The sequence below is a fragment of the Benincasa hispida genome, chromosome 10 (assembly GCF_009727055.1).
Source record: "Benincasa hispida cultivar B227 chromosome 10, ASM972705v1, whole genome shotgun sequence".
Lineage (NCBI taxonomy): Eukaryota > Viridiplantae > Streptophyta > Magnoliopsida > Cucurbitales > Cucurbitaceae > Benincasa > Benincasa hispida.
In genome coordinates, this window is record NC_052358.1 from 49,857,271 (window position 1) to 49,868,785 (window position 11,515).

Here is an 11,515-nt window from a genome sequence, read left to right on the forward strand (position 1 = left end):
ATATATAATAATATAGTGTTGAGATCAGATCCTGCTCGTAGTTGGATGTCCGCATGACACTTGTGGGGGGAAAGCCAAAACGAAGGTGGGAATCGTGATCAACGCAGAAGATAAGTGATCGCAACTCCGCTACCAAATAAAAAGATGGGCATGAGTTTTGAGTAAAAAGAGCACCTCGCTCGTAGTTGGATGTCTGCATGACACCCGTGGGGGCAAGCCAAAATGAAGGTTGGGTACTCGGATCAGCACAAGATCACAAAACTAATATCTAAATCATGCGAAGGCCCAAACCACTTGAACACCCCGTTTGATAAAATTTGAAATAAATCATGCGATGTCCTAGGAAATGAGTAAAGATTTTTTGAAGATTAAGCTCACAGTCCCTAAAAGTGAGAAATATTTTAGGAAGAAATTAGGATATAAATTAATAATGACAACGATTCAGCGGTTTGAATAAGGCATCATGAGAAGCCTAGGAAAGGTAAAGGCGATTGAAAATTTTAAGAAATCTTTATTTTATGCTTGAGGGCAAGCATTGTTTTAAATTTGGGGGTGTGATAACTGATAGAAATACAAGTTATTCTGATAACTGATAGAAATACAAGTTATTAAAACTCGAATTACTAAAACAATGGGAGAAAGCGATGGTAAATAGGCAACATTACGATTGAATGTGCTAAACTAAAAGAAAAATTGTGATCGCAAACGTTCATCGCATAGAAGCAGTTAAATTAAGTTATTCTGTGCATGAACAATGCGATAGCACGTTTTGAGTTTGCGATCCAAAGGTACCTCAAAGACGATCGTGTGATGACCTTACATAAAGGCGGTGGCCTAATGTAATAAAACATGATGGGACGTAAAGCCAATAACGGACAAATCAGAAATTCAGTTGACAACCATTGAAGACCATACCGTTACAAATACATTGAACTTCCGGTGACTATTGGACGGTGCAACAGGGTATGAAAATTAATGTTGCCCATCCATGCAATCATTAGCGAAAGGAACTATTTTGTCTGGAAGTCTATAAATACCCAATGGTACCAAACCAGAAGGGAGAGAAAAAGACTATGCGAAGCAGACCAAGGAAAGGAAAGGGAATTCTTGAGAAGAAATTAATTTTTGGAGTAGTCGAGAGACTGCTGGAAATAGCACGGAGGAGAGACACCAAACCCTTACGAGAGCAAGAGTTTACAACTTGGGAAAGAATTGAAGTGATAAAAGTAGTGTAAACGCCAGAGGAAGCAAAACATTGCTTACCTGGCTTGATACTTACACCATTTATTGTTTTGTACTTAAACACTTTATTCACAAGAATGGAAACTTCCTTTCAATTTATGTTCAGTCTCTTCACACCATACATGAGTAGATAAATTTGAGAATGTGTTGAGAAGAATTTAGCTAGCATTACTTAAGTTATGCACTTTATGCGATCATCTTGTCTTATGTATGCTTCATTCATCCTTTGGAGTACTTAAGAGAGTAGTCTAAAGATAGAATCTAGGCTTAAGAGAGTCGGATTAGATCGCATAAGCAAGAGTGGAGACTTAGAAATAAGTTATATCTGCTGCATTCCATACACATCGCATGCATCCTAGACATAGGAAATGTGTCATCATGCATTGAGAAATGTAGGGCTTAATATTTGTGTATAGCATGATCGCATGACTTGTACAATATCTTAAGAAATGCTAGCAAAACCTCTTTTCATCCCCCTTATCGCATATTTGTTACAACACCACCCTTTCATCGCTGTGCATTTAATTCCATCGCATTAGAAAATTAAAGTTAAATCACCATCTACTTCTTAATCACCATCGCAATAGGATCAGAGATTCTATCTCATATCTATTTAATAATCCCTGCGTTCGACATTGGACTTACCAGGACCCTAAGAAGGCTTATACTTGGGCTTTGTTAGGAAAACTTGCATGATCAACGCATCCATACATCCTTTCATCGCATGATAAATCATCGCATCAATTTCGTGTTATATCAAATAGTCTTTGAATTTTGAGTCCATATACTCACCATCTCGACCTGGTCGGAGTGTTTTAATCTTTTTACCTTATTAGTTCTCAACCTCTGCCTTTTGGAATTATGATGCATTAGGTAAATATACTTGGGCTTTGGTTCTCAAGTATTTCGGACTTATGATGTATTAGGTAAATATAGCCATATCTTGAATAATCATCTGCGAGATTGATGAAATATTCATACCCTCCTTGCACTTTAACATTCATCAGATCGCAAAAGTCTGAATGTACCAGCTCTAAGGGTTCTTTAGCTCTAAGACCTTTTCCCGTAAAAGATCTTTTGGTCATTTTACCCTCAAGACAAGATTCACATGATGGTAAAGAGTTGTCTTCTAAATGATTTAGGAGTCCACTCTTAACCAACCTTTCAATCCTAATGAAATTAATGTGACCCAGTCTTAAGTGTCGAAGATAGGCATTAAGAGAAATTTTCTGTTTCTTGTTTTGAGTTGCATCTATTTTAAACATCTCTATACTCAAAACAGCTTTTACCTTAGTCGATTTTTGCACATACAAGTTAATTTTGCAGAATATATTTTGATACCTTTTGAAATAATGAACACTTCATTATATTCAAAAGAGGCTTTATACTTCTATTCTAGGAAATATGAGATAGATATTAAATTCCTCCATATGGAAGGAATGTAATAAACATTTTCAAGTAAAATGAATCTATCTTCAATAAATAACTTCATATCTTCCACTGCTTTTGCTGAGACAACCTCTCTGGTCGCTACCTTAAAGGTTGTTTCACCTTCTGTAAGCAGTCTCTAGGAACTAGTTTCCTGAGCGAAAGCACGGATATGGTTAGCAGCACCTGAATCTAATATCCAGGTTAATTTATCATTTTCCACTAAACATGTCTCAATGAAAAGTAAGTCATATTTTCTTTGTTGTGTTTCTTTTGTTTCCTCATCTATGGCATTCAAAACCTTTTGATTTGTAGATGATTTGGGAGATAGAGGACATTATTCTGTTAAAACAATTTCAAATCATCATTTGCTAGTATTACGTTTATATTTGAATGATTAAGACCATTATTTCTATCGGAAGTGAGTGATTTTGAAGAAGTCGACATGCTGAAATTATAAACAAATTATAATTAGTAAATTGCTATTGAATTCAATCATGTTTTAACAAAGTAATAATGTACCCAAATTTCATTATTATATTTGCAATGATACTTTAGTGAGTCAAAATAGATGCAACCGAGGGGCAGTCAAATACTCTTTCACTAAAGCAAGACAATCTTGACTAAATACTATCTCTAGAATAACTCTTATTCCTATAGTCATTTTTGTTACCATTTTTCTATCAAGAACTTACTAACACTCAGTAACTCTTGTAAGTGTAGCTCTCCATTTTCAGACCTTAAAGGTTATCCCCAACGATGCTACCGATTTGGAAAGTCAAAGTTGGAAATTAACCTAAGAAGTCCTATCCATTTCTGGAGTTTGAGTTGTTTCGAATCCCATGTTACAACCCTCTGAGGGGATAGCCACTAACGACTAGCTTACGTCACCTAAAAACGACAAACAAGCGCAACATAGGAATCTCACGGTCCAAACTAATGAAAGAGACTGCAGGACACGTTGACACATATCTTTCACCCACTTACTATGAACTACTTCCCCTATTCACCATACTATTGATCTATACAAACACTTTCTGAATGGAAGTTACTCCCAGGGTGATAGAAAGCCCAGCATGAATCTCACGGTGTGAACTCTTAGGGACGCGAGAGCTATGAATAATATATCGTATATATTATTAATCTACCACTGAGGGTTCTATTTGTTTTAGGTAAATATTTACTTAGGTTTATCCCTGCTAATAAACAACTTAAGTCTAGATGATCTTCCAAACATAACTTTTATATTTGGATTTAACTTATGATGTCTAGGTGATAAACCAGTTTTAAAACCTCACACCGCTCACGCATGCTCATAAAATCGGGTTAACAACGCTCAATTATTCAGTTATAATCCCTAAGTAGGAGGTGTTCCGTAAACCGTTAACTTAAATCCTTTAAGCCTTAGAAAGGATTATAGATCGGTTAAGTTTATAACAAAATTTTACAAGATAACGATTTTAACTATTAAAACAAGTTGTGATTAGTTAACCAACGTGAGCATGCATTTTATCTTTGTTATGGATTTTAAATGTCTAGTCCGGTTTTTATAACATTTATAAAACAATAGACATTCTGATCATTCATAACATTCATCAAGCATTTCGAGATTTAATATAGTACTTTATATTAAATACTTGAAACTCTAAAGATGCATACCATATATTATAATTCTTTATAACGTACTTTCAATGCATGCTTCATGCTTCCTATGGTGGGATTTTAAATCTACATGACATACTATATGCACATACAAGATTTATTTAATCATAACATACATTCACAATGCATAAATAATTAAACACACACTGATATGGATCATTTTTAGGATTCCAAGCAAGTGAAAGGCCTACATTATACAATAACAATTAAAAAATCCTTTAAAAGGCTTCTGGACCGCTCGAACCGACCCGAACTGGACCCAAATTGCTCAAATCAGACCTTCAAAGAACCAAAAGAAGTTGAACCGGCAAAAACCGAGTTGAACCATACCATCATGAACTGGATCGGTCAAAACAGTTCACCCTCGAATCGGCTGAGCTGAACGCGTGTATTTTCAGATAGGACCGAGCACAGTGTTGAAATGCTTTAAGATAACATTGCAACGCTTCGGTTGTTCTTCATTTTCTGGGATAAATGATGAGCAGCGTTGCAACGCTGCCTGGCAGTAGCTTGAAACTCAGTTTTCTGCAACTGACCTCCCTTGCTTCTTTCTTTAATTACAACCTAATTACAAATCTATTGACTAATAAATTTATAGACTCTTAATCACACATTAAGCCCTATAACCAAAGAGTCAATTATCACAATTAACACTTAATTAAAGAGAATTTAAATGCCAAAACTGAAATTATTCATATCAATAACCATTTTCATACAACCTCTGAAAATCACTCACAAAGCTAAAATTACCATAAATTAAGTGCTTAAATCATGCTCTAATACCAATTGTTGGAGTTAGCATGCAATTAGCGAAAGTAATCAGGATTATTAAGCACTCTAATTCATCAATTTCAGCAACTAAGAAAGCATGTTCATAAATTAAAATAGGATTTCTAAAGTCATACTTTTGGAGAACTCTTCAATCCACAAAATCAGTTTGATTCTTCTCTCCAAAGTATTGTAGACCACCACTTGATCTTCCCTACTATTCTCTAGGACCTTATATTGGAAGGTGAATTCCAAAATGAGGTTGAATTTAAGATATAAGAACCAGCCTTGGAGTATTTTGGTGTAAAGAGAGAAAAACCATTTTTCCTCTCAACTTTTCAACTTTTCAATTTTTTCCATGAATCAATCATCCTGCAAAATGAAAATCCTATTTGTTCATCTACACCATGCCCGTTAAGCTCATGAGAGATAGACACCAAAACTCAAGACATATGAATGGGAAACTAGTGTCTATTGTGGGAAAACCCCACTTAATGATTTTCCAATTTTATTGAATTTAATTAAAAATGAAATTCAATTTTAATTTTTGAAATCAAATTTCAAAAGATGAAAAATTAATTGTAAATAATATTAATTTAAAAATTCATATTAAATAAAGCTCTTTAATTTTATAGAAAATAAATTCTAAACAATTTGATTAATTAAATTAATGTAATATCAAATACTAAATTAATTAAACACCAATTCCATAATCATGAATCGTATTCTTGCAATTAATATTTAAATCAATTTTAAATATTATCCATTTCTCCAGTTCCATTTAATTTGATAATTAAATGTTTAATTATATCGTATATAATTACTGATTCCCTTAATTCGAATTTGAACGTTTCAAATTTACTCATCATGTTATTTTAAGGTTTAATCCGTTTGTGAGCTTGTAGGGGAACCTAATGAACTTACAGATCATGGGCTCCAACGATCCAAGATTAATTGTCTAAACTCTGTCAACCGAATTAATCAACATTCGTTAACTAGGTTACTTCATTAAAGCCCAGTAGTTGCACTCGCCTCACTGTAGATATATTTCTGTCCACTTAATTTAACTATAATCAGTAAGTCGACCCTTCACAGATTGTTTATAATAATGGTTGGATCTAAAGTTGTTTTACCCCCGAGATTACATCTTCCTCCTTTAGTCCCACTGATCTTCTAGTGAACAATTGGTTTTGTGATCTAATCACCAAACCGAGTCTCTCTCGGGCCAATGAGAGGGGTGGGGCCCCTTATTCAAGACCTGGAATCAGTACTTAAAAGAACAACCTCTTTACTATCCCAAAAAGCAGGTAGGAGGGAATTTCGTCTTGCACCATATGTTCCCAGCTATCTACCGGGTTTTACCCTGAAATGGGAGGTTGCTTGAGTCGGCGTTGTTGAGCCAACCCTCACCCATGCAAATCTAAGGATAATCTCAAATAAACAGGAATTCATAGTTAGGTCAGGATAAAGGTCAAATTACCTTGGTCATCGCTTTGAAAGAGAGTCTTAAACAATAAACAACGTTATAAAGTAAGAGTGACTTATTTCTTCGTCTGGTCTTGTACAAACTCTTGGCATAGGATGTCTTCACTTAAATACCTCCACATAAACGATTCAGGATCACATCGTTTATACTAAAGACAAAGTGGGTCGCATCCAATAGTGTTACCAAAATAAGGTACCCAACCTTATTCATATACTATATATTGTTTTGGCTATTTACTTGAACTTGATCCATCTTTATGTCTCCACATGAAGTCCAAGTACTCATGTAATAGCCATAGATCTTAGTTCATTAGATTTAGGCTTTTACAAGTGCAATTTACATATTCAATAATATATTTAGTGAATAAACTTCAATAACATCTTTATTTCAAATAGAATATGTTTAATCTTACAACTGCAAGTTTTAGGACATACAACCCAACATGAATATCGCTCAGGGGAATGTTGAGAATATCATCTGCATCATGGGGAAGAAATTTCTTTTTTAACCAAATAAATTTTCCAACCACCAGAAGGAGATATTAAATATAGAGGTTTGGAAAACCCATGCAGAAGCGTGATATGCAATCGTGTCTCTCAATTAATTTTACAGAGTATACATAAATCAAAGATGTGACAGAAACAAGGCATGATAAACATTCAATATCCTATAACATGCTTTTACAGTACAAGATAAGAACAAAAGGGAAGTTGTACTTACCCTTGAAGTCATAATATCTTCACGAATTCCTCTTCTTAATCACGAACACTTCAAACCATATTCCTTCTTCCAAAAACTCATGAATAATACTTAGACACAACCAAGCAAAGACCTCTATATTCTCTATAGGGCTAAGAATCCACAAGATGTGTGAGCTTTGTGATTAATTTTTTAGGAGAGGGAAGGGAGAGTAATTGAGATGAAAGGAAAATGCAAAAGTGATCCTTGTGTATTTTGTAAGAAGAGAATCTTCTATGAAGAAGAAAAGGAAGATCAATATCAAAACTCCCACTCTCTCTCTTCCTATGCACGAACAAAATGAGAGAATTGGGGTGAGGGAGTTGCAATAAATCCTTCCCCAAATTTAGGATAATTTAAATACATATACATATTAACTACTTTAATATGTATGTATAATGAACTTTATGTTATATCAAATACAACACATAACCTATAGTTTATTAACCTCTCATTTAACTTATAGTATTTAACATGAATCAAATTTATATTAAATTTAACCTATAGTTTTTAGATGAATCATATTCCCATTATTAATATTTGAATCATATTCAAATATTTATTTCCTCTCAAATAAAACTTTATATTATAATGTATCACATACATTATATTAATTATATCATATATAATTAATTTCCTCAATTAATTTGAACTATTCAAATTAATCCAAAATTAATTTGATTCTCAATAATCCCAATTGAGCTATAGAGGGAACCTTATAGACCTACAGATTAAAGCTCAATTGGTACTTGATTAATTAATTACATTCTTTAATTAAATTAATCATCCTCCATTAACTATAGATCATTCCACTAAAAATCAACAGCTGCATTCTTCACACTATAGATATATTTCTATGTCCATTGGATATAATTAATCAGTAGTGCGTTGACCCTTTATAAATTGCTCATAAGTATAGCTAGGCCAAAATCATTGTTTTGCCTTTGTAGTTACTTGTAACTCCTTAAGTATTGATCCCTCTAATGAACAATTAGTTATAGTCCAACTATAACTGAACCCCTCTTTGATCAGGAGAGGGTGAGGCGCTTCATTGTTCAAGCCTGGAATAAGCTCTTAAGGGAGCAATTTCTCTACTTATCCTAAAAATAGGGAAGAAGTGAATTTCTTCTTGTGTAACTGTATTCCCAGCTCCCCAATCAGACGAATCCCCAAAATAGTAACTATATTAAGTTGGCGAAACTAGTCACTCTCATCCATGCAAATCAAAGGACGACCTACATAAGCAGAAGTTCACAACTCACTCAGGATTCAGGTCAAGTCACCTATGGTCATCCTGGTGAAATGTAAGTCTTATCTAGCAACGACGTTATAAAGAGAGACTATTCATTTTGTGGTCCCATCTTATACAAACTCTTTGTATAGGATAATCCTGCTCACATGTCTCCACATGAATGATTAGGATCAGATCATTTGTAGCACTTTACAACACTTGTAACAACTATGAAGCATGTCGTATCCACTAGGATAAGGTACCCAACCTTATCCATCTACTTCAGATCATTCAAGTTATCGTTTAAACATGATCCACCTGTATGTCTCTACATACATGTTTAAATTACATAAAATAACCTAGAATCTTAGTTTATTTGATTGAGTGTATACTCATAAAATAACAATTATTTTATTGATAACAATTTGTTTACAAAATTTACAAACTATGAGAATACAAGAAAGACATAGGACACCAACCCCAACAATCTCCAATTTGTCCTAAACATAGGCAGTGAAATGTACAATACAAATAAAGTACAAAATTACACTAAACTAGGGCATACACTATACCTCAGTTAAATCTTCCACTTTCTCTAGACAGTATGTCGTATATCTCGTAGACCCATACTTTCTAGATGACCCTTGAACACTTTAGCCAAGATAGCCTTTGCAAACAAATCAACATCGTTGTGCTCAGAAGTAATCTTCATGATGATCACGCCACCTCATTGCACAATCTTCCGAATCAATTGATATTTTTGCTCAATGTTTTTGCCTCTTTTATGATTCCTAGGTTTCTTAGAATTTATCACAACACCACTGCACAATAAAGTGTGATGGGCAAAGACATATTTGGAACAACTTCCAAATCAGTGAGGAACTTCTTTAGCCAAATAGCCTCTTTAGTTGCTTCACAAGCAGTTACTTATTCAGTTTCCATAGTGGAGTCTGCGATGCATCCTTGCTTGATGCTTCGTCAAACTATAGCTCCTCCATTCAGAGTAAACACTGACCTTGATGTGAATTTCCTAGAATCCCTATTAGTCTAAAAGTTAGAATGTGTGTATCCTGTAAAGATCAAATCCTTAGCTCCATACACAAGCATATAGTCCCTTATTCTCCGTAGATAAGGATTGCTTTGACCTCTGTCTAGTGATCTAATCCTAGATTGGATTGATATCTACTGACAATCCCTACTGCATAGCAAATGTCAGGTTTGGTACATAACATTGTATAAATAAGGCTACTAACAGCTGATGCATAGGGAACTCATCTCATTTCCTCAACCACTTGAGGAATCTTAGGACACTGGTCCTTAGACAAAACAATTCCATGCCTGAAAGTTAATAAACCCTTCTTGAAATTGTGCATTGAATATCTGATAAGCATTTTTTCAATAAACGATGCATGAGACAAGCACTGCGTTTTGTTCTTACGATCCCTGATGATCAGGATCCCTAGAACAAATTGTGCCTCTCCCAAATCTTTCAGTTGGAACTAGGTGGCTAGCCAATTCTTTACATCTGTCAAAAAGCCTACATCATTCCTAATTAGTAGGATATCATCTACATACAATATGAGGAAAGTTATTGAGCTATTAATGATTTTCTTGTAAACACAAGGCTCATCAACATTCTGATCAAAGCCATAAGATTTGATTGCATTATCAAATTTTATATTCCAAGATCGAGATGCTTGTTTAAGTCCATAAATGGACTGATTAAGCTTGCAAACCTTTTGCTCTTGATATTATTCAATGAATCCCTCTAATTAATTCTTGTAGATGGTCTCTTAAGATTTCCATTCAAAAAGGCAGTCTTAACGTCCATTTTACATATCTCATAGTCATAACATATGGCTATGGACAAAAGAATTCATATAAATTTTAACATGGCAATATTTGAGAAAGTTTCTTCATAGTCCACTCCTTCAACCTAGGTATAACCTTTTGCCACTAGTTTAGCTTTAAAGGTCTATACCTTTCCATCTACACCTTTTTTCCTCTTGACCTATAGGTTGTACCCTATCAAGTTGATCTACAAGCTTCGAAACAGAATTGAAGTACATAGCTTTTATTTCTTGATTCATGACTTTAATCCATTCATCCTTGTCAACATTTTTCATTGTTTTCTTGTAAGACAATGAATCCGCAACACTATCATCAGATATGATGTCTTAAGCTTCTGTTAAACCCATATAGCATACAGGTAGGTTCATAACCATCCCACTGTGTTGAGGCAACCTCAACTCTTGAGATGAATGTGTTTAACTAGATGAACCGACATCAACAACCCTTATTGATGTACTAGCCTCTTCAACAATCCCTGTTAAGTGTCAGTAGTTTCGTTAGAAATTTGTCTTTAAACTATTTTACTTTGTGGTTTGTGATCCTTCATATGGTATTCTTCCAAAAAAGTAACGTTTATCACTACAAACACTTTATTTTCACTTGGATCAAAGAAGTACCCACCTCTCATTTCCTTGGGGTAGGCCACAAATAAGAAGACTCTTGAACGAGGCTCCAACTTTTTGGGATTTGTCATTAGCACATGAGCTGAACATCCCTCAATCCTGAAGTGGCATTAACTACCTTTACGACCTCTCCATAACTCTTAAGATGTTTCAGAAACACTCTTTGAGGGAACGTTGTTCAAGATGTAGATTAGTATCCACTGCATATCCCCAAAACGAATAAGGAAGTTGAGAATAGCTCATCGTAGACCGAACCATGTCCAATAGGGTTCTATTTCTTCTTTCCAACATAGAATTCTACTAAGGTGTATGAGGGGCTGAGAGTTGGAACTTTATTTCATGTTCTATCATATAGTTCTGGAATCTTAAGTCTATATACTCTCCACTACAATTAGATCGTAAAATCTTTTTACCTAACAAGTTTTCAATCTCGGACTTGTACTCCTTGAAATTTTCAAGTGCTTCAGATTTTTGTTGCAATAGGTA